The 23,774-nt window shown below is 57.5% G+C and overlaps 1 protein-coding gene across 4 annotated transcripts in view; it reads right to left on the bottom strand.

The window, feature by feature from the left end:
• KCNJ12 (potassium inwardly rectifying channel subfamily J member 12) overlaps window positions 1–22,890 on the bottom strand; it is a 43,992-nt gene extending 21,102 nt beyond the window's left edge. For all 4 annotated transcript variants that reach the window (XM_034989789.1, XM_034989792.1, XM_034989791.1 and 1 more), the window contains exon 1: window positions 22,550–22,890. The gene's annotated coding sequence lies outside the window, so the exon portion shown is untranslated. The remainder of the gene's footprint in view (window positions 1–22,549) is intronic.
• Window positions 22,891–23,774: the final 884 nt, after the last annotated feature.

Below are 23,774 nucleotides of genomic sequence, written 5' to 3'. Positions count from 1 at the left end.
AGCTTTACGAGGCGTGGCACACACATGGGTGTGTGCTCAGGGTAGGTGCACGTGCATGCACTATAGTCCCTCACCCTCGCCCAACGCTGGTTGGCAGTGGCCATGGGATGGCAGAGATGGTCTGGTCACCTTGGCAACGGGGCAGGAGCGAGCTAAGCTGGGACAGTCTTGGTTCAAAGGAAAAAAAAAAAAAAAACCAAATCACTGAAACCAAAGAGGCTGGGAAAAGAAAAGGAGCTGGAGGGCTGGGAGGGGGCAAGGCTCAGCCCCGTACCCCCCGGTTCTGCTCACAGCTACCCCACCCCCACCGGGTCGGAGGCCCAGTCCCTGAGCTAGCTGAGCGCTGCCCGGAGCTGAGACGCTGGTCCAAGGTCCCACATCTGGCCCAGCTTGCTGGGTTTCCCCTTCAGAATCCCGGGAGCCCCCCTCAGAGGACAGCAAGCAGGGATGAGGTGGGCGCCCTGGGCCCTGACCGCCAGATACCGGGAGAGCCCACTCCCAGATTCACTGCGCCCCAGCAGAGGGCGCCCCAGACACCAGACACTTTGCAAACCCGGGGACACTGGGCCTTGCCCACACCGAAGTCACCCTGTCTGGACAATTAGCGCACTAATTGCACGCGCTGCCCCACAGTCAGGCCATTAGCCCAGATCCTGCGATGATTTATTCACGAGCTCCTACCTCTTCTCATCCCCATGGCCAGCTCCTCAGCCTCACGGCCTATGCCGGGAGGGACAACCCACAGACGCTTCCCTAGCCTCGCTCAAAAACACTGCCTGCTATAAATATTTCATCAGACCGAGTGCACGGGGCTGAAACCGCTGGTGATCTGCTCCCTGCAGGCCGCCAGGAGCTGGACCCCCCACAGGGGTGGCCTCCGGGAAGTGACCTCCGGCCCTCGGGCTGGAGATGTCCGACGTTTCCTTCACTCTTCCAGGGTGGCCCAGGCCCGAGAGCCTGTAGCAGGACCACCGCTCACATTTACTGGGGCTTTCCCCTGACCGCTTCACTGTGTCTTGACAAGGCCCTACAGGACAGAGTCTGCTATTATCCTCATTTGACAGAGGAGGAACCTGAGCGGTGAAGGTGCTTACCTAAGGCCACACTGTCTGTCAGAGGCAGAGTGGGATCTAACGGTGGCGGGCAGCCCCAGAGCCCCCAGCATCTGGCCTCCCTGAGTCCCCGCGTGGCCCTGTGACGTAGGTACTCTCTTGATCCCTGTTATACAGATAAGGACACCAGGGCTCAGAGAAGCGAAGTGACTTGCTCAGGGTCACATAGCCAGGAATGGAAGCCCGGCAGGTGACCTTGACCGATAATGTGCGCGAATCCATGCCCTGGGTGACCCCACTGATGGGAAGGGCACTCAAATCACAGCCCTTCTTGTCATCGCCCTCACAGAGATGGGACCCCTCACATAGCTGGACAGGCCGGGGCTCATCAACATTGGGCTGGGGAATTCTGAAAACCCCCTGCCCACTCCCAGGGCATCCCTTAACCCCTGGCTTTCCCTGAGACACCTAGTAGCAGAACCGGCTAGAACCCCAAATCCCACCAAACAGATTGGCCCCCTCCTTGGGCCTCAGTGTCCTCATCTCTAAGATGGGCCCTGACAGTGCCTCTGAGGGCTGGGGCAGGCATGTGAGGACTTGGTAGACAGCATGGGGCCTGCATGCCGTGATCACACAGGCGGGGCCACTGTGCATTCACCTTATCTGCAAAGCCCGAGGAGTGCCTCTGCTTGAATCCAGCCTGCACGAGCTCTGCAGTGGGCCAGCTTTGGGTTCAAGTTCCGGCTCTGTGACTCCCTGGCTGTATATCTCGGGCACCTGCCCCTCTCTGAGCCTCGGTTTCCCTGCCTGTCAGATGAGGATGTCACTCCTGCCCCATAGGACTGGGGGAACAAAGTAGGCCCGAGTGTGACAGGACTCATCTCTGACCTCAGCAAGCACTTGAGAACCAACCAGCCCCTCACTCCCATTTCAACTCCAAGGTCAGGGCAGCGGCACCTCTGAGCACCCCCCGGCCGGTATCTGCCTGCTGGGGACCCCGAGAGGGCACCACGCCAGGCCTGCCAGGGACCTTAGGACAGCAAGACTGTGGCCCAACTGGGGAGCGGAAGGAGTCCCAGGCTGGCCGCAGAGGTTCAGGGCCCAGAGAGGGCAGGCTGTGCATGGGCTGCACACAGGACAACAGGGGCCACACACGGGACCAGCCCGGGAGCATCCCGCCCAGTCACCCTGCCTGAACCGGAGCCAGAACCCCCTTCCCCTCTCCCTGGACCCGCCCGCAGCACCTGCCTCAGCACCAGCCTCATGCACACTGTAGCTCTTGGGCAGGTTACTTCAGGACTCCGGACCTCAGTTTCCCCATCTATAACACAGGTGTAATAAAAGGTGATGGCCGTGATGATGAATGAGTTCATGAAAACTTAGAACCGCGCCTGGCATACTCAAATATTATTCGCACTATCACTGTGACTCGCAGGAACAGCATTTCTGTGCCAGGCACTGCGGGTACAGAGGGAAGAGACCCACGGGTCCCTGCACTGACCACACTGTGTGTTCGTGGTCTCTGTCCAGGCCAGCCGGCTCCAGGGGGCCTCGAGCACTTTCAGGAACCCCTTTCCTATGGCCCCAGCAGGGCCAGGAAAGAGTTTCTGGAAAGAAAATGACTTGACATTTCCTGACAGTTTATCTCTGGCCACACTGAACTCCCAGCAGGTCCCAGCTCCATATGCCTTTGCCCCGGCTGTCCCCCTAACCCCCAGGGTGTCCACCTCCTGGCCAACCTCCGGCTTGTCCTTCAGGCTCCCAGGCTGGGTTTGGGGCCTCCCCTAACCCTCTGCAGCCCAGGGGTTTCTCTCTGAGACAGCCCTGACCACACCAGGCACCCCCAGTGCCCCCAGCCTCAAGCTGGCCTTCTAGTCCCTGATCCATCTGCAGAACCACCCAGCACGGGGCCAGGCACAGAGCAAGGGCTCTGTGTCTGCGTTCAGAACAACGATCTACAATGCAAGCTTATGTGTACTGAGCACGTCCTATACACCACACCTTGTCCCCAAGGACGACATTCTTTCATTTAAGCCACACAAGAGTCTTATGAGGTAGGAACTATTATGTTACAGAGGAGAAACTGAGGCCTGGGGACATAGGCCTGAGAACCCTGGAGACATAATGTGGGCCACAGCCCAGATCCAGACTCCCCTCTCTGCTCCAGCCCATGGGGTGGCAAGAGAGGTCAGCCCTAGTGACCAGCAGTGCTCCCTAGCAGCGCCCCTGAGCTGGGAGAAGCATCCTCCTGCCGAGGAAGGGCTCTCAGTACTCAGTGCGGGGGCAGGACGGAGGAGGAGTAGGGGCACAGGGGCTGGCTTCAGACTTGTGAGACTGAACTATACATTCCAGGCTTCGGTGGCCTCATCTGTAAAGTGGGGACACGGAGATAAGTCTGGCACATGACGCAGAGTGGGCGCTCGGCGATCGGCTGTTGAAGGAAACGGTGGACGGGCCCTCACGGCCCAGGACGTGCTGGTCCCTGCCGGTGAGGGCAACCCAGACGGGAGTCCAAGGCCCCCAGAAGGGCATGAAAGGCCCCCAACACCAGATCGACGGCCTGCAGACAGTGCTGGTCCTGTGAGCTAGGAAAACACCCGAGCCCTTGCACGCAGGCAAGGAGCTCCACAGGCTCTGCGTGCACAGGGAAGGGCATCGGGCGGGGACAAGCAGGCCCAGCCCCATGAACTGCCGGCAGCATAAGGACAGACTGCTCGGGACCCTGCAGCTGGGCTTCTGAGGGCTGCTCCATCAGCCCCACCCCAAGACTGGGGCTCAGAGGAGCACCTGGGGGCCCCGAAATTCCCTTCACCCTCCCTGAGCCTCACGTCCTCATCTGTAAATGGGGATGACAAGAGGAAGGCATTTTCCAGGATTATCGTGTGAAAGCGTGTCAACACCCATAAAGCTGTGAAGCAGCTGAAGCTTCCAGTAAACGTCCTTTCCAGAGACCCAGGAGCCTGCACTTTCCCTCCAGCTGCGGGGGAGCGTGGGCAACAGGTGAGCCAAAGAACCTGGAGTCGGGGCGACGCAGGTGCCACGGTATGGGGAGCAGTGGCAAAGAGATGGCACGGGACAAAGTAAAAGACAAGTGACTCAAAACCCCAGCCCTGGCCTGGAAGCGGCCTCAGCTCCTCCCCAGAGTGGGGCGCTGGGCCAGAGAGGCAGAAGTTCCTGAGGGTCAGAGCATGGGGAAGTGGGGCGCCCAGCCCAGGTACACTACCCACACCCGCCCATGCCATCAGGTCACACCCTCCTCACTGGTCACAGCACACACCTCCCCCATCTCCATTGCCCACACCCACCTTCAGGCTTTCCACCCGTCCCTACAGTCCACATCTGTCTGTCCTGCCCCCAAACCGGCCCCATCACCATGGGCCACAACCATCTATACCGTCTGCCATTCGGACAGCCTGACCCTGGCTCCACGGTTGGTCCCAGGCCCCACAGTCTGAACCCACTGGTCTGGGCTCCACTTGCTGAGGACGCTGGGTTGTGAGGAGGGAAAGCAGAGAGGAGGGTCGGGGTCCATGAAACTCCCCGCTCCCAACAGTACCAGCATCCGCAGGCCAAGGGGAGCCAGGTGGCTGGGACGCCCTCCAAATCCAGCCTCCAGGCACAGCCCTGGTGGGGGGCTCCTGCCGGGTCCTCAGTGCTGACTGGCTGATTAGGGGGTGGGCGATCAGCTGGGCCTGTGCCTCCTGTCTCAGCAGCTGCAGCCCGGGGGGGAGGCCGACGGAGGGGGCTCCTATCGGGAGGTGGCTCTGTCTCCTACTGCCTTTCCATGCCCAGTGTAGGAGGCCGAGCCACCCTTCCCTCGGGAGGCCTGCCTGCCGGACGGGGCACAGCTGAGCACACACATGTCCGTGACCCCCGAGTAGACACAGGCTGAGTCCCTACTGGGTGCCAGGCCTGTGGGAACTCCGGGACACAGGACCCTGCTAGGACCTCTAGTGGGTAGCTTTTTTATTCCCATGTTACACACAGGGAAACTGAGGCTCAGAAAAGCTCTCTGGCGTGCCTAGACTGCTTCCTGCAGATGTTGCCGTGGCTCAGGAAGAGGGGACGAGAAAGTGCTTCGGAGCTCCCCGGTGCCGGCCACACACCTGGCTCTCTCCACCGACTGCCCAGGTTCACCGTAAGGACAGCCCTAGGAGGCAGAGACCGGGATGCACCTGCCGCTCAGATGAGGCGCCCAGAGCACAGCGCCGGAGCCAGGAAGCAGTCCTGCCAGGAGGCGGAGCCGCAGCTGGCCCTCCCCACCTGTCGGCCACCACCAGCCCTGCTGCGAGGCGTGGGGGGGCACCCGCAGCCTGGGGAGGGGCCGGGGAGGGGGCAGAGGGTCAGCAGAAGGTAGGCGCTCGGAGAGTCGGAGGTGCCCCCAGACACGCAGGGGAGATGCCGCTGAGCAGGGAGGTGGCCGATCCTGGAAGTGGAAGGCAGACCTGGACTAGCAACGAGCCTGGGAGCTGGCTGAGGGGATGGCTGAGGCTCATGGGTGGAAGGAGAGGGCACCCTGGCAAGCGGACTTCGGGGCACTGGGGTGGGTGTGGAGCCACACAGGCCTTCCCGGGGGACGCGAGGGTTCTGGACCCACACGGTGCTGATGGTGAGCAGGACGAACACTGGAGGCGACCGGGTCACTGGGGGACACAGGTGACCCGGACCTGAACAGTGTTCACTGCCATCATAGCTATAAAGATCAGGGACGAAGGCCAAGAGGCAAAATTGGGGAAAGCAACTGGGGACATACCCTGTGAGGAATTCTGTGGTTAGAGAGAGCAGAGAGATTTGCAGAAGCCGAGGGGGCAGGGAGGCAAGAGAGGGTGTTTTAAATATGGGAGGATAATATAACCTCAGAAACTTAAACACAGGGTTGCCATCTGACCCAGCCATTCCACTCCTAGGTATTCACCCAAGGGGCCTGAAAACCAGTGTTCGTACAAAACACGACTGTTCTCAGCAGCATGACTCACAATAGCCAAAGGTAGAAACAGCCCAAATGCTCATCAGCCGCTAAAAGACACAAAATATGTGGTACATTCATCAATGGAATATCATTCAGCCATAAAATGAATCAAGTACCGACCCCACAACCATGTGGATGAACCTCAGAAACATTTTGCTAAGTGAAAGAAGCCAGACACGAAGGCGTGTATGATTCGGTGTATATGAACGTCCCGAGTCAGTAAATACATAGAGACAGAAAGTAGATTGGTGGTTGCCAGGGGCTGGGGGGCTGCGGAGCCGGGGTTGGAGATTGGGGAATGACTACTCAATGGGCACGGGGCTTCCTCTTGCGATGAAAATGTTTTGGAACAAGATGAGGGACTAATTGCCCAACACTGAGAATGTACTAGATGCCAGGGAATGGTTTGCTTTAAATGGTTCATTTTCTTTCATGTGAATTTTGCCTCAAAAAAAAAAAAAAATGTTTTCTGAGGAGTCACGTGAAAGAGATTTGAACCCAACCAAAGCCTGACAGATGCACGCCTAACTCCTTGCACTCACTCAGCAGGGCCATGGCCACGGCCCAGGGAGCGAGAAAGAAACAAACACTTGCTGTCCTCAGAAAGAAAGAAACAATACCAGAACTCTGCATGGCCTCCAGGCCATCCACAAGGCCCCCTCCTTACTCGCGCTCTTCCAGCCCCGACATCCGTTCTCCATGCGGGTTCTTGAACCCCGTAAGCACCAGCCACCTTTGGCCTCTCTCTGATCTCCTCCTGGCTCCTCCCTGACTCCAGGAAGCTCTCTGATCACATGTCCCCTTTCCTCTCGTATGTTCCACGGCCCATGCTCAGTTGCCCATTGACATGTGAGGGCAAGGATCCGACATCTGCGACTATCTTCCAAGACTATTTTTTAGAGAAGTTTTAGGTTTACGACAAAATTGAGGGGAAGGTACAGAGATTTCCCATCTACCCCCTGTACCCACACATGCACGGCCTCCCCATTATCAACATCACTCTCCAGAATGGGACATTTGTTACATACACATCATAATCATCCAAAGTGCACAGTTTACCTTCAGGTTAATTCCTGCTGTTGTACTTCCTATGGGTTTGGACAGAGGTATAATGACTTGTATCCATCAGCATGGTATCATACAGAATAGTTGCACTGGCCTAAAAATCCTCTCTGCTGTGCCTATTCATATCCTCTTCTCTACCCCGGAGAAGGCAACCACTTGCCTTTTCCGGAATGTCATATAGTTGGAATCAGACAGCACGTAGCCTTCTTCAGACTGGCTTCTTCCACTCAGTCATCTGCACTTAAAGTTCCTCCAAGTCTTTTCATGGCTTGAGAGCTCATTTCTTTTTATTCCTGAATAATATTCTAGTGTCCGGATGGACCAGAGTTTATCTATCCATTCACCTATTGAAGAACATCTTGGTTGCTTCCAAGTTCGGGCAATCATGAATAAAGCTGCTATAAACATCTGCATGCAGGGTTTTTTGTGAATGTAAGTCTTCAGCTTTGGTGGGTAAATACCAAAAAGTATGGTATGATGATAGCGTGTTCAGTTTTTAAGAAAGCAGCCAACCGTCTTCCGAAGAGGCTGTGCCATTTTGTATTCCCACCAGAGATTAACATCCCTGTTTCTCCTCATCCTCGTCTGCGTCTGGTGTGGTCAGAGTCCTGGATTTGGGCCAGTCTCATAGGTGTGTGGTGGCGTCTCGTTGTTTCAGTCTGTATTTCCCTGATGACATATGACGTCCAGAGTCTTTTCATATGTCTGCTTACCATCCGTAGGTCTTCTTTGCTGAAGTGTCCGTTCAGGTCTTTGGCCCATTTTTTCGTTAGTTTGTTTGTTTCCTGTTGTCGAGTTCTAAGACTTTTTGTATTTTTTGGATAAGAGCCCCTTACCAAATGTGTCTTTTGCAAAGATTTTTTTCCCAGTCCATGGCTTATCTTTTAATTCTCTTGACGGTCTTTCCCAGAGCATAAGTTTTTACTTTTAATGAAGTCCAGCTTGTCGATCATTTCTCTCATGGATCGTGTACCTAAAAAGGCATCACCAGACCCAAGGCCATCTAGGTTTTCTCCTACGTTATTGGCCAAGAGTTTGATAGTTTTGCCTTTTGCATTTAGATCTATGATCCAAATTGAGTTAATTTTTGTGAAGGGTGTAAGGTCTGTGTCTAGATTCATATATTTTTTTGCTTATGGATCCAGTTATTTCACCAACATTTATTAAAAAGACTATCTTTGCTCCATGGTATTGTCTTTGCTACTTTGTCAAAGATAGATTGACAATACTGACAGGGGGTCTATTTCTGGGTTCCCTAATCTGTTCCATTGATCCACTTGTCTGTTCTTGAGTCAATGCCATACTTTTTAAAAATTTTATTATGTTATGTTAGTCACCATACAGTACATCATTAGTTTTTGATGTAGTGTTCCAGGATTCATTGTTTGCATATAACACCCAGTGCTCCATTCAATACGTGCCCTCCTTAATACCCATCACCAGGCTAACACATCCCCCTACCCACCCTAGAACCCTCAGTTTGTTTCTCAGAGTCCATAGTCTCTCATGCTTCATCTCCCCCTCCGATTTCCCCCCCTTCATTTTTCCCTTCCTACTATCTTTTTTCTTTTTTTTTTAACATATAATGTATTATTTGTTTCAGAGGTACAGGTCTGTGATTCATCAGTCTCACACAATTCACAGCGCTCACCAGAGCACATACCCTCCCCAGTGTCTATCACCCAGTCACCCCATCCCTCCCACCCCACCCCCCACTCCAGCAACCCTCAGTTTGTTTCCTGAGATTAAGAATTCCTCCTATCAGTGAGGTCATATGATACATGTCTTTCTCTGATTGACTTATTTCGCTCAGCATAATACCCTCCAGTTCCATCCACGTCATTGCGAATGGCAAGATCTCATTCCTTTTGATGGCTGCATAATATTCCATTGTGTGTGTGTGTGTGTGTGTGTGTGTGTGTGTGTGTGTATCACATCTTCTTTATCCATTCATCTGTCGATGGACATCTTGGCTCTTTCCATGTTTAATGCCACACTTTCTTGATACCTGTAGCTTTACAGCAAGTCTTGAAGTCATGTCGTGTCAGGCCTCCAACTCTGTTCTTCAATATTATGTTGCCCCATCTGGGTCTCCATATAACTGTAATCCATTTGTTGCTATCCATAAATTAACGTGGTATGTTGATTGGGATGGCACTGAATCTATAGATCAGACGGGGGAGAACGGACATCCTGACAATATTGAGACACGGAATATCTCTCCATTTATTTTGTTCTTCTTTGGTTTCCTTCATCAGAGTGTTGTAGTTTCCCTCTTAAAGATCTTGTATATATCTTGTTAGACATATATCTATGTACTTCATTCTGGGGAGGGCTAATATGAACGGTATTGGGGGGGTTGTTGTTGCCTTTTTTTTTTTTTATGTAGGCTCCACACCCAGCATGGAGCCCAATGCGGGGCTTGAACTCACGACCCTGAGATCAAGACCTGAACTGAGATCAAGAGTCAGACACTTAACCGACTGAGCCACCCAGGCACCCCAATGGTATTGTGTTTTATCTCAAATTCCACTTGCTCATTGCTGGTATATAAGAAAGCAATTGACTTTTGTATGTTAACCTTGTATCCTGCAACGTAGCTAAAACTGCATATTCCAGTTTTTTCCCTATTCTTTCAGATTTTCTAAATAGACAATCATGTCATCTGTGAACAAACACAGTTGTGTCTTTCTTCCCAATTTGTATACCTTTTATTTCCTTTTCTCACCTAATAGCATTAGCAAGCACTTGCAGCACGATGCTAACAAGGAGTGGTGAGAGGGACATCCTTGCCTTGTACCTGACCTCAGTGGAAAAGCTTACAGTTTCTCATCGTTAAATATGACCTTAGCTATAGGTTTTTTTTGTATCTAGTTTTTATCAAGTCGAGAAAGTTCCCGTCTATTCTTAGTTTGCTGAGAGTTTGTACCATAAATGGGTGTTGTCAGGGCTTTGTTTTGTCCCCTGGAGTGTCCTGGTACTTGAAGAAAGTGCTGGCCTATGACGGGTCATTAATGACTGGCTTTGGAAGAAGCAGGTGCAGAGTGTAGAAAAGTGTCTAGCGGAGAGAGGGAGACTCGCCACAGGAATGATCTTAGGTGAGTAGGCGAGAGGGGTGGGGGCCCCGTGGACAAGGCAGGATAACGTTCCATCCACAGGAAAGAGAGGAGGGCTCGCTGAGGGGCACGGGGGCCAGGACATAGGTAGCTGTGCAGGGAGAAGGTAGAGGTTCTCTTCTTTGATTTTTTCAGTGAAAGAGGAGGCCACGCTGTCAGCTAAGGCTCCAGGACCTTGGAGTGGAAGGCAGGGTCCCAGAACTGAGGAGAAAGGTTCTGGAACAGAGAGGATGGGGATAGGTCTGGGCCCAGCAGCCCAAGCTCAGAAGCAGGACCTGGAGTGAGAGGGGCCTGTGAGGCTAATCGGCACCCCAAGCAACAGTGGGCCGCAACTGGACTCAGGGCCTCGTGTCCTTTCAGTCTTTCTCCCTGTGTGTCTAGGAAGGTTACGGTGCACTCAGGAGGCAGGTGGCAAGAGACCTCTCTGCCCTCGCCCCTGCCTGGGGCCGCAGGGATGGCTCTGAAGGGCTCTCTAAAGTCTCCACTGGCTGGAAACTCACCGTGGATGGCCCTGGTGCCACAGCAGTCTCCTGTGGGGCCGGGGGCTACAGACGCCCTCCCCGGGGTGCCTGCTCTGCTCTGCCACCCCCAGCGTCCCCACCCTCTGCAGAAACTTCTACTCAGGCCACATGGATTAAGTTCACTTTAAATCCACAGTTAAATGGGTGAATGAATGAATGAGTGAGTGATCAACCGCTCCCTTCATCTGCACAAGTGGTAAAATTGCTGCCATCCCATCCTGGGGCATCAAACAATATTTGTGGAGAAGTCTGTGGACAGCCTGATGCGCCCACCCTCCGCGGGCGGGGTGGGGGCTCCCATCTCTATCTAAGAAACGGATAAAGGGGAGGGACCCCCACTCTGAGAGCTGTAGCAAAACCTTGACCTAAATCTTTCCCCTGCAGGAGCCTCCCAACACACAGTAGGTGCTCAAGCAATGATCTTTCTCTTCTAGTCTCGTGGGGACGAACAACAAAGGAGACTGGACCAGCCCCATGTTCTGTGGCTGAGGTCACAGGGGATGGAGGACAGCAGGTCATTCAGTGTGGGCTCAGCTCTGCCAGTCCCTCTCCCTCTTGGGGCCTTGATTTCTCCACCTGCAAAACGGACAGAACTCTGAGAACCCTCGATCTTCTAGAACTCTGGAATAGTTCTAATATTTGGCACACATAATCACAGTTTAAACGGAGTAGACTTAGCCCCATTTCTCAGCGTAAGGGACTGAGGCTCAGAGAGGTGAAGCTGCTTGCCTCGAGACACACAGCTAGCAGAAGGGGACAGCCCCATTTGAATCCAGGCCAACCTGGCGCATGCCCAACATTGCATTTCCCGGATCGTTGGCCCAGGGCATCTCCGCCCCCTCAGGGGAGAGCCCGGGAGGACCTGTGGCATCCCTAAAAGACTTCATGCCCTTGGAGAGAAACTGAGGCCCACTCATAGGACATCTCGGGCTGCATTCAAATGCTGTTTGGCCATCTACATCCCTCAGTGGCTCATCTCTCAAGCCCTACTCCCCCCGCCTGGCCAGGACATTTTAAGAATTAAATGAGATAATGTTCGGGAAAGCACTGAGCACAGCACCTGGCACCAGAAGACACCCGGTAAGCAGTCATTTTCATTATGATTTTTGGGTGCCAAGTCTCGGCGAAACGTCACGCCACTTCCTGGTGACACCATGGACTGCTGCTTTCACCACCAGGGCAGGCGTTTTGCTAAAGCCCCCAAAATACCCTGACGGCCACCAGAAGCCAAGGGAAGGGGCTGAGGACACCCAGGCTCTGCGGGCCACGTGGCACCGGACCACGCACTGCAGCGCTTCGTCAGCACCAGGGCCATCTCCACAGGGACACCGCTTGGTGGCCCGCGGTGGGGGTGGGGGGGCGGCAGGAATGGAGCGCAGCCCCCTCCCTCCGGCCACTTCAGGCCCTCAGGGGCTGGGGACCCTGAGGAGCCCCCGCTCAGGCTCCAGGCACAGACTGGGTGGTCAGAGCCATGAGGGGCTGTGCTCTGAGCCTCAATTCTGCCATCTGTGAAGTGAGGCAACCGCCTCCTGTCCCTGGGGTTAGCCCTGAAGAGCCGCGGGGATGAGACAGGGCTCCCGGCACGGCACGGGCACTCCACCTGACTCCCAGGGACCTCAGCCTGGCGGAAGGAAGAGGCGCAGGAATATAACCTCTTTGCAGGAGCAGGTAGAGCCCAGCAAACCTACGGGAAGGTGTTTTTTTTTTTTTAAAGATTTTATTTATTTATTTGATAGAAAGAGACACAGTGAGAGAAGGAACACAAGCAGGGGGAGAGAGGGAGAGGGAGAAGCAGGCTTCCCGCCGAGCAGGGAGCCCCATGCGGGGCTCGATCCCAGGACCCTGGGATCATGACCTGAGCCGGGAAGGTGTTTTGACGTGAAAACTGCTCCACCTGGCTCTAGAACACGCAGAAGACAAATGGAGCAGCTGGGGAGGAAGCTGCACTCTTCACGGCCAGGACCGGCAGGGTCTGGGTGACAGGCGACGCTGGTGACACACTCAACTCTGCTGAGACCTGGGGGCACTGGGATGACCGGGTGGAGGGCCCAGCAGTGATAGCTCTCAAAGTCACAAAGGCACAGGCCCTCGGACCCCACAGAGCTATTTTTGGAACTTTTGGACAACCCAGGCATGAGGAGCTAAGTATCTGGGTTTCGCTCTGGCAGTAACAGCCCCCCACCCCCCACCCCACCCCCCCTACTCCCGGCGTTGGGCGGAGACAGACGTGCATCAGAATGAGGCAGGCTAACTAAATGGAAATTCAGCCTCACGTGGGGAATGACAGTTAGATTTCATAACCATTTCAATGACTGACGTACTAACAAAAGGTGTCATCTACCACACCCACCCCATCCCAGGGCTGCGTGTTTCCTCTGACTGCTCCCAACAGCCTGATGGGAGGAAGGACCATTAATATGCCCATTTTGCAGGTGAACAAACTGAGACACAGAACAGTCGAGTAAAATTTGCCCAGGGACACACAGCTGGTAAGTAGCAGAGACCAAGCAGGTTACCCCAATGCTCTGTGACTCCAAAATACACAGCTAAAATAGAGTATTTTTCTTAAAAAAGAAAAAATCAAGATACAGGATAGCGTATCCCGGTTGGCCATGTGTAGTGGGTTGAATGACAGCCCCCCCGAAAGATATGTCCATCCAGAACCTGTGAATGTGACCTTCTTTAGATAATTTTTGCAAACATAATTAAATTAAGGATCTGGAAATGAGATCATTCTAGATTAGGATGGGCTCTAAATCCAACAACAAGTGTCTTTAGAAGAGAAGACATGACAAGACCAGACCCAGGCAGAGATCAGAGGGATGTATCTAAAAGGCAAAGAACCCCGAGGCTTGCTAGCAGCTACGGAAGCTGGGAGAGGCCTGGAAGAATTCTCCCTCGGAGCCTCCAGTAGGAAGCAAGTTGGCCGACATCTTGATTTCCGACTTCTGGCCTCCAGAATTGGGATATAATAAGTCTGTGTCATTGTAAGCCACTCTGCCTGGGGTAGTTTGTTATGGCAGCCACGGGAAACTAATACAAGGTGCAATCTGCTCCCCACTGCCCCCGGGTCTATTCTCTTTTCTGGACCTGGCCAATTGTCCCCTCTGGACTGCTGCCTCTGCGCTCCTTCCACAAGCCAGACACAATTGCAAGTATATGGATCCATTCAACCATTTCCCCTAGTGTTCCCATTTCACAGATGAAGAAACTGAACCCACTGGTTTGGGTCACAGCTCCAGAGGACCCCTGGAGCCCGCTCACCCATGGCTGGTCCTGCGACCACCAGGAAGGTAGCTGGGTCAGGATGGGGCCCGAAGCCTGGTCACCTGGGCCTGGAGCTTCAGGGCTAGAGCATCTGCTGCAGGATTAGGGCCAGGCCCCATGGGTGCCCGTGAGGCTGTGGCTGGCAGGGTCAGCAGAGGAAAGGAAGAGGGCGGCCAGGGTCTCTTTACTATGCAGGCCCCAGGGAAGGGCAGGACCACTCTGCAGCTTCCCCACGTACTGCTGCGGACACCCCCTCCAGTGGTCCTGAAGGCTCGCAGGGCCTGGCAGGGGGCCTGGCCACCCCAGCCAGGCAGGTGCTGCCGACAGCTTGAAGCTCAGCAGGCCAAGAAAATGGGCATGGCTGAGTCTCCGGCCCGAACGGCAAAAGGCAAGCGGGCGGGGCGGCTGGGGGGGTGGAGGGGGGTGACGGCAGAAGCTGCCCTGCCTTGACCACAGAGCCAAACCCAAGAGGGGGTGAAAAAGTGGATGCCCAGATGTGGTCATGGCATTCATGCCCATTCTGTAAATGGGGAAACTGAGGCTTCGGGTAGAAGAGCAGCAGGGGTGATTCACACCTCTCTTGGACTTGGGCTAGCAGATCCTCCCTACCAGGGGCCCTCAGTGGAATAAGGCAGGTGCTGTCCTTCAGATGTGGGCTCAAACCAGGTTAGGGGAATGACAGGGCTGGCCAAGCAGATGGTGGACACCCGAGATGGAGCAGCTCGGAGATGAATCAGGGGTGACTAATTCCCTGAACAGAGGCCCCCCCCCTGCCCCGCCCTCGCCATGAGGACCGTGAAGAAGCAAGTGATGGCAGCGAGCACCCTCCCCATGCTGTTCAGGCTGTGCTGAGCGAGAGCTGGGTCGGCGCAATGGTCCCTAGGACCCCGAGCAGGTGGACTCTACCCCGGGTCTGGGAGTTTCACTGCAGCACAGTGACTTCCCCGCGGGGGGCTGGGCTGGGGGCTGCGCCTTCAGGGAGATTGGAAAGTGCAGATTCCCAGGCTCCACCCCAGACCCTCCGAACCAGAATTTCTGGGGCTGGAGCCAGGAGATCTGGATTCTCCCAGTGCTCCCAGAGAGTTCTGAGGAAGGAGGTACCCCATCGAGGATTCGGCACCTCTCCCAGGGCTAAGATGCACCAATTCTGCAATTCTAGGTTCTCTGTCTCAAAGAGGCTACAACTTCACAACTCAAAGAACCCGTGACCCATGCACTTGGGTGGCTCTGTACATTCAAAGACTCCACAGCTAAGACTCTATGATCTGGAGACTCTGTGACTCAGCCCTCAACCCAAAGCCCATCAAAGGAGAGAGGACGAAATCTCTGGGTCTGGAGCGCTGGGGCACCAGCAGGGACAGCAGGTATGGAATGATCCCACGGGAAAAAAAAAACAGAAAGCAAGACAGGAGGAAAGGAAGAAAGGGAACTGTAGATGTCGGCATGTTTATATAACTACCTTCGCATGTTTGCGTAAGCACTCAGACAATCCAGAAAGTTCTCTAATAATGGTCACCTCAAGAACATAAAGCTGTGGGGTGGGGTGGGTGGGGTGAGGCGGAGACAGGGTTTGGGAAGGAGGAACTCACTTTCCACCCTTCCGCGGGTTTCATGCTTTGCCACGAGCCTCTGACACTCAGGTAATTAACAACCATAACGATTAATGAGAAAAGAGGACACAGTCTACGGTGCCTCCCGTGTTTGTTCGCTGGTTTCTTTTATGGTCCTTCCACCCACCCAGACATCAGCCGCCATCGCAGACACGGGGCGCAGTGCTCCGTACTCGCTCAGGAGCGAGATGTGCAGAGCATGAGTGGCGCCCAGAGTCCGTCCGGCCCAAGCCCGCGCACTCACATCCGAGCGGCGAGACCTCTCAGGGAAGGGAACGGAAGGGACGCCAGGGGCCGGTCCTGGGGGCGGCCCATAAGGGGGCTTCCCGGGCCCTGCCCACACCCTGCCTCCACAAGCCACGGCCAAGGCCTCTAGGAAGCCCCAGCCCGGAGCTCCCCACCTGCCCCCAGCGCCCCGCACCCCTGGGAGCCCCGACAGCGCCCGCACCTCTGCCCTCCATGTGACCCAGACAGGCCCCACGCTCTCTGCGCCTTGCAAGCTCTAGTCCTGTGAAGGGATGGGGCCTGCTCCCCTCGGCGCCCTCCAGTCCTCGGCAGGCCCCCACAGGCCTGAAAGGAAGCCCGGTCTGGCCTTGGCCTGGAACCAAGAGCCCAGAGGCGCAGGGTCGGGGGCAGGAGGGAGGCGGCTGCTACCACCCAGAACGCCAGCTGCTGGCGGTGATGTATTTTTGCTTTAAGTGCTGGAGAATTGCAGGGCTGGAGCCGCCGGCTCGGGGGGCTCAGGCTGCAGCTGGAAGGAGAGGGAGGTGGGCAGGAGGTGGGGGCTGCACAGCCCCTCCCTGACCTCTCTTGCCCTCAGCCTCTCAGCCTCTCCGCCTCTCCATCAGACATGCACACGCGTGCACACACACGCACACACACTCACGCACAGCTCAGCACCTCCCCATCTCCACACGCTCCCTCCTCCTGGCCCCCAGCTCTCCTCAGTGTCTCCAAACAGCTGCAAGGAGGCTTTGGGGGACAGAGAGTCTCGATCACTACCCCCCACCTTGCTTCTAAGGAGCTGTAGCACCTCAGGCTGGGGCTGTCCCCCTCTGGGCCTCAGCCTGCCCACTCCCCGGGGAGGTCCTCTTGCACCCTTTCCCTAGGACACCCACTCGCAGGGCCGGGTGGGGGGGCAGGTCAGAGGCTGTTGACAGTCACAGGCAATCTGGAGATAGCTCGGCTGCTCCTTAGGACCTGATCCCTTTCCTGCCCCAGAGGGTGGGTGTCGGGAGACAGCGCCCCGCCCGGGGCACATCTGGCCCAACAGCCTGGTGGGCGCCTGGTGGAGCTAAGCAGCCCTGGCCGAGGCCCAGCCCGTCGGAGGAACCTGTCTGCTCGTCCTCGGAAGGGATGGAAGCCCGAGCTTGGCAGAGGCAGCGGGACGATCCGGGGGAACGGAAGGAGCTGCGCTTTGCCAACTACAACGCTTGTAGGTTCTTTTTACAACTGGGAAGCTGCTAAAGTTGATAGTGGCAAATCTTGAAACATAAAGAAAAGAAAGAAATTTTTAAACCTGGGTGTTGTGCTCAGAGACGGGGCGAAGGAGGTAAAACACAGACACAAAACACGAACAGCCAACGGGCGTGTGAAAATGCTCAACTGGGCAAGAAATGGAGACACTGTCCCCTCGGCCACCCCCAGCCCCTGCAGTCGGCCGCCCCCAGCCCCTGCAGCCGGCCGCCCGCCACACATCTTACGGAAGGAAGGCTCGAAGATGCACAAACGAAAAGAGAAGCGCTGGACCGAGTGGCCCCGACTCTCTGCACCTCAGTTTGCTTAGATCTGCAATGGGCTTCTGCCCCTCACGGAGTTGGGGTGGGAGACCTCCTAGGCTGGAAGCAAGCCCAGGGCTGGGGACACAGCAAGGTTCAGAGCTCGAAGCGGGTAAGGTGAGACAAAAAGAGCTCAATGCAGAGTCGGGGCCCGAAATACATTCCAACTCCCTCCCCCCACACAGACAGATGGTAGGCCAAGGGCTCAGAGAAAAGGTCTGAAAACTGGCTTGCCCCTCACGAGCCCCACAATTCCGGGCCAGTGATGTCACACCTCTCCGAGGCTCGGTTTTCTTATCTGCAGAATGGGCCAATAATTCCGGCTCCCACTACTGCAGAGCACCACGGTGTATCAAGCACCATGCATGACTGAACCAACGCATTCACTGCCCACATGTTTGCCAAGCATCTACTCCTCACTGAGTGCTGCTGGAGGCACGGGGGACACAGTTGTGAACAAACTGAAGCCAAGGAGCTTACATCCCAGTGGGGGAGACAGGCAATAAACAAGATAAGCAAATAAAACATAATGTGGCAGGTGGCGTTAAATTCTACGGAGGAAAAAAGCAGGGGAGGGCTTGTGGGTAGACGGAGGCCACAGTGTTATCCAGGAGAGGCTTCATGGAAGGGGTGGCACTTGGACAAGACCGGAAGGTGGTGAGGGAGGAGGCTGTGTGGCAATCTGGGGAAGAGTGTTTCAAGCAGAGGGAGCGGCACGTGCAAAGGCCCTGGGGCAGGAGCAGGTCCTGTGTTGGAGGCGCAGCATGGAGAAAGGCAGGGTGGCCTGAGGAGAGGAAGGCAGTGGTGGGAAGAGTAGTACCGAAGATCAGACTGTGCGGGCCCCTGTGGGCCACAGTGAGGAGTGCAGCTTTTATTCTGAGCTGGGGCGGGGAGGGAAAGGACCACGGGAGGATCCTGAGCCCAATGTGGAGACGAAACCCCCCAGATTGTATCAAGTCCACAGTAGGTGTTCAAGCAGCCATGGCCACTCTGAAGGCTTGATTTCTCATTCCCTAGATCCTCTCCAAGCCTGAGTCCTCTAAAGAGATCCAGACCACAGGAGAGTGAAGGAGGGGGAGGCTTCAGCTGCCCAAGGGCGTGGGAGAGCTCTGTCCAGGCTGGTTGAGGGGGACAGGGCCTTGGCAGGAGCCAGGAGGCTGCTCCCACTGACTCCGGGGCAGCATCAGTGCAGGGCCAGGGCAAACCTGCTCCCTGGGATCACTGAGAAAGGGGCTCCCGCTCCTATCTGGCCATGCAAACGGTACTCTGTCTGGTGTTACAGGGCTGAAGGCCAATGAGGGGGCTGGACCAGGGGTCCCCCCGGGTCCCCTCAGCCTCACGCTGCCTCCGCAGCTGCCACTTCAGCCCTGGGCAGGAAGACCCGAGCTGTGGCACATCAGTGGGGGTGCGGGGAGCGAAGGGGGGAGGGGCACACAGCACGAGCAGGAGGCCGGTGTCTGAGGCCCTCTCCTGCTGCAGCCCTCCCTAGGCCTCAGCTCCCCACACGTCCAAGGAAAGGCCACCCCGGAATGACAGATTCTCAAGACTCTGGCACCACAAATGCTCACATTCCCCCCCCTTCGTGGAGTTCCCTTTCCACACTCCCATTTCTGCTCAGATCCCCCCTCCACCCAGAAGCTCCCATTTCTACTGTCCCCTCCCAGGTGTTCCTCAGGAGACTCCCCAGCTGAGGCTTTGGTCCCACTTGACAGATGATCAACTGAACACGAAGAGAAGGGACTCAGCCACGGTCACACCACAGGCCTCACTCACCTTGGCTCCTCCCAAACAGTGAGATTCTCGAGACCAGGGGCCGGGTCTGCCTCTATCCAACACCAGTTTATTAAGCACCTTCTGTATGCCAGACACCACATCGGGGCCCCAGCCAGGGTCTCCACCCCTAGAGCTCAGAGCCTGCCACAGCTCAGGGCACCACAGCGAGGAGAGAGTCCCCCTGACGCCCCCCTGGCCTTTCTCTGCGGCCAGAGAAAGCAGCCCAGACACAGAGCCACCAAGCATTTCCTGAGCACCTACTGCAGGCCCAGGCCTTCACTAGGTCCCAGGGAGACAGTGGCACACATCCCAGGGCACGGGGACGGCCAGCCTGGCACACGGAGGCAGCCGGGCAGGGTGTCTGTGGAGCGAGGGAAGGCGCAGCCCTGTCCCCAGGAGAGCGCCAGGGCTCACGATCCGAGGGACACAGGCTCCAGTCCCTCCCAGTGCCTCCCTGGGCCTCAGATCTCCTGTCTGTACAATGGAGCTAATGTTACCCTCTGCACTGGCAGCCCATTAGGAAATTAAATCAGGTGGCAGAGCGCTGGGCCCTCAGCCAGTGCCCACTGAGGGCTCCAGTCCTGCCTGCGGCCCCAGCTCCTCTAGAAAATCCGCCTGCCTCAGCCCAGCCCCCCACCCCCACCCCCAAGCCTCCTCTGAAGCCTCCAACCTCCCTGCCCTGCCTGCGGCCCAGTTTCCAGCCGGCTTGCTTTCTTTTATCTTCGGCCTTTGCTGTCTTCCTATCACGCAGCCAATTCCCCTGGTGCAGCCGGCCTGGGGAATGAGCCCACAGCCACCGCACCTTCGAGTGGCCAGCCCAGCCTCCACCCCTCCTGCTGCCCCTGAGCTGCCTCCCTCCCGGCCTCCTCTCTGCCAGCCTGTGGCAGGGCTCCAGTTGCAGGCCCCACAGGAGGGGCAGGTGTGCCCGCATGTCACTCACGGCAAAGCCCTGGCGGGGGCCCAGCAACACATACCAGGTGCACCTGTCAGAAGGCCGGTCCGGCCCCGAGCCAGGCCTGGGAGCGGCGAGACTAAGAGTGGGCATCAGGTGGGCTCCGAGGGGGCACCGGCAGCCTGAAGCCCGGGGCTGGGCAAGGACCACAGACGTTGCCAGGACTGACGACGCAGTGGCTTCTGCCCCGGACGTGCGCCAAGGCCCCCGGGTGCCATGCCTGGTGCTGCGAACTGTGGCCCGGGGCCCCGGAGGGCTGGCCGGCCCGCCGAGAGTGCCCGCAGGCAGAGTCAGGCCCAGTCCTGCATACCCACAGGGCACTGCTGTCGCCCTTACTGTTACTGCTCTCCTCACTGCTGTCCCTACTATCTCCCTGCCGCAGGGCCACCAACGCTACCCTGTTCGGCCTCAGGCAGACACCGTGGCCCTGGGACAAGAGGCCTGACAGGGGCAGCCTCTGGGTTGCGAAGAGCGAGACGGAGGGCTCTGCTCAAACCCCCGACTAGCTGTGTGGCTTTGGGCAAGACCCTGCCCCTCTCTGGGCATATCTTTCTTCCAGCACAGCACAGCTCACCGGACATCCCTCCACCAGGCACCGACGCGCACCATGTCTCCCTCCTGAGCAACCTGGAAGCCCTAGGGTGGTCTGATGTGGCAGCTGGGCATGGTGGGGAGGGGGGGTCCAGGGACATCAGAGCTGTGCCAACCCCTAGCATTTACAGAGTACCCCCTCTTCAGCGGTGCACCCCACTGCCGTCTGGCACACCCGAGCACCCGTGCTGGTCCCCGGGAGTGCTCAAGCAAGTCCCTCCCCTTTGCACCCTACTCTCCCTAAGGAGTCTTGACCCCACCTGAAGGGAGCCCTTCCACGGTCCCCTTCTTAGAGCTGCCAGCCTCCAGTCCCTTGGCTGGAGGGAAGGGACCACCAGAAGGCCGAGGGCAGACTTCTCTGAGGATTCTCTTTGGGGTCCCAGCATGAGGAGGGAGGTGATTTTCTCAGAAGAGGGGAGAGTGTATTCCACACACACACACACACACACACACACAAGACCATAAGCCTCCAGTGGGCCCAGGATTGGCATCTCCTCCCTGGCCCTCTCTGGCCCTCTGGCAGTGGCCCATGGAGGAGGCCCCAGTGAGGGGCCACAAAGAAGCAACCTAGCACAAAGTGAGCCCGGGGTCGCGGCGACGTACTTTGGCACCTAAGGGAGGAGTGAGGGGTAGGCCGGAGGCTAACGCCTTCTGGGTTCTACCTTCGAGGAGGCGGCTGCTGATTTCAGCGGCGGCATGTGGGCGCCTCCACGCTCCTGGGAGACAGAGCCTGTGAACCTGGGTTCCGGGAGGTGCATATGGGGGGCACGAGGTCCCCAGCACTTTATCCCAGGGCTCCAACCTGGGCACAGGGAGCAAAGGATAAAATAGAAACGGTCACAGGCAGTGCAGAGCTCCTAGATGGGTACACCCCCTAGGAACTGGGTGACAGGATGGCCCCAAGTCCCAGCAACTCCAGGCTGTGAGGGGGCCGGAGAACCTCTCAGAACAGAAGACCACCTCCAAAGACACACTTTGCTGTGACAGGTTTTAAAATATTCACATGACCAGTGCACACTCGATCAGAACAGGCAGCACAGATATGCGCTGGGGCCTCAACTCCCATGCGAAGCATCACCCCCCCAGCAGCTCCCCACCCGAGGTGCCACTCCACTGAGCCCCCTGGTTCCCCACCCCGCTTTCCCATAGGCCATCCAGAGCAGAGGTGAGCATGTAGAGGGGACTTCTGCCCTGAAACCCTGGGGGCTTCTCAGCTGAGGGGTCATCCCCTCCGCGATCAAGGCCGACTTCTAAAAGCAAAAAGGTGCGGCCGGAGTTGCAGGCTCGCTGGCTAGCGGAAAACACCATTTCCAGAATATTTTTACTCCATTAGAGCACAGGAGGTGGGAAAGAGAAACGGCTCCAAAGACCCGGAGATCTGGGGCCTGGGGGCAGTTTCGGGGCCGCTCCTAGACTGAGCCCCCCTCTGCACCCCCAGTCTAATCCTGGGGTCTCCGGGAAGGTCACGCGTAGGACTGATGCCGCGCGCGAAAGTGCCTCCCCACGCTCCCTCCCGACCCCCATGTGCTAGTCGGCCAGAGGGGGACCGAGGGCGCCTCAAAGTTTCCCGGAGCGCCCCCAGGACGAAGGTTAGCAAGGAGCAAAGTTCCCTGGTGGCAGTAGCCGGAGACATGGCAGGGGAAGAAAAGCTCGCAGTCAGCATTTCCTCCGATGGCTCACCAAGGGAGGAAAAAAAAAAAAAAAAAACCCCAGAAAACGAGAGGAAGAAAAAACCCTCCCGCCCCACCTTCCCTGTTGCAGCACCACCTCGTGCTCGCTCCGGGCCGGGGAGAGGCCTTCGGGGAGCCGGAGTCGGGCCCCCGGGGGGCCGGGCGCCCGGCGGCCGCGCACTTACCTCGGTCAGTGCCCCGGGCGCGGCGCGCTCCGCGTCCTCCGAGCTCCGGGCGGCCGCTCCTGGCCCCGGCAGCCGCCGCGCTGGCTGCATCGCCGCCGCCGCCTCAGGGCAGCCCCCGGGGGCGCTCCATGCCGAGGGGCGCGTGGGTCTGGGGCGCCGATCTCTCCAGTTCAGCCACGGGTCGGGGGCGCGCGCCTGGACGGCGCCCCCGGCCGCGGGGCGCTCGCTCCGGCCGGCGCGGCTGGCGTCCGTCCCTCCGTCCGGCTGGGAGCGCGGCCGGCCCACCCCCTCCCCCGCCGGCTGTTATCCGATCCCGGGCAGGGCCGGGCGCGCTCCCCTGTACGCCCCGGCGCCCCGCGCCTCCCCGCCCGCTCCGGCCGCGCCAGCCCCTCGCCCCCGGCTACCGTTCCCAGGCAGGCGGTGGCGGCGGCAAGGCCCCGGGGAAGGCGGGGAGAGAGGAATGGAGGGCGAGGAGGCGGCTGGAGGCAGAAGCTCGGCGCGCACCCAGCTCCGCGCCCCGCTGCCACCAGAACCCGGCTCGGCAACTCCTCTAACTCTCCGCCGAGAGCACGCCCGCCCCGCGCCGCGCCGCCGCTGCCCCCGCCCACCCGGGCCCTAGCCTGGCCCAGAGCGCCCCCAGCCCCGGGCCGCCCCCCCCCCCACCGCCAGCCACTTGCGCAATGGGGCGCGCGCGCGCACACACAGACTCACACACAGAGGCATGTCCTCCAGGGACACGCGCACACACAGGTGCGTGGCCGGCGCACACACAAGCAAGGGAATCTTGCACACACGCGTGCACACAGCCGGGTACACATGCTCAGGCGTCGGCACACAAGCAGGCGAGGTGATGATCCCCTGCCGGGCATGACGGTCGCAGGTGCACAGGTGCATACACACTGCTATGGGTGCGTGCGGGGCCGTATCTGCACGTGCGCGTATGTGCACGCACATCCTGGCGTGTACATCACTCCCATGGAATCCCCTCTCTTTGCACGCCAGGCATGCACACTCGTATACATACATCATTTCCCCCTCTTTAATAGCATCTCTCTCCTCCCCATCTTGTGCTCTGTTTGGCTTCTCCCATCTCCTGCTTTCTCCTCTGTGCTCCCCCCCCCTCCTCTCTCTCTCTCTCTCTCTCTCCCCCCCTCTCTCTTTCTCTCTCTCTCTCTCTCTGCTGACTTGACCCCCATGTGACCCTCTTCTCTTGCCACCCCTGCAA

Source organism: Mirounga leonina, unplaced genomic scaffold, assembly GCF_011800145.1.
Source record: "Mirounga leonina isolate KUSES-001 unplaced genomic scaffold, KU_Mleo_1.0 Mir_488, whole genome shotgun sequence".
Classification (NCBI taxonomy): Eukaryota; Metazoa; Chordata; class Mammalia; order Carnivora; family Phocidae; genus Mirounga; species Mirounga leonina.
The sequence above is the reverse complement of the archived record's forward strand: the minus strand, read 5'-3'. Positions and strand labels throughout refer to the sequence as shown.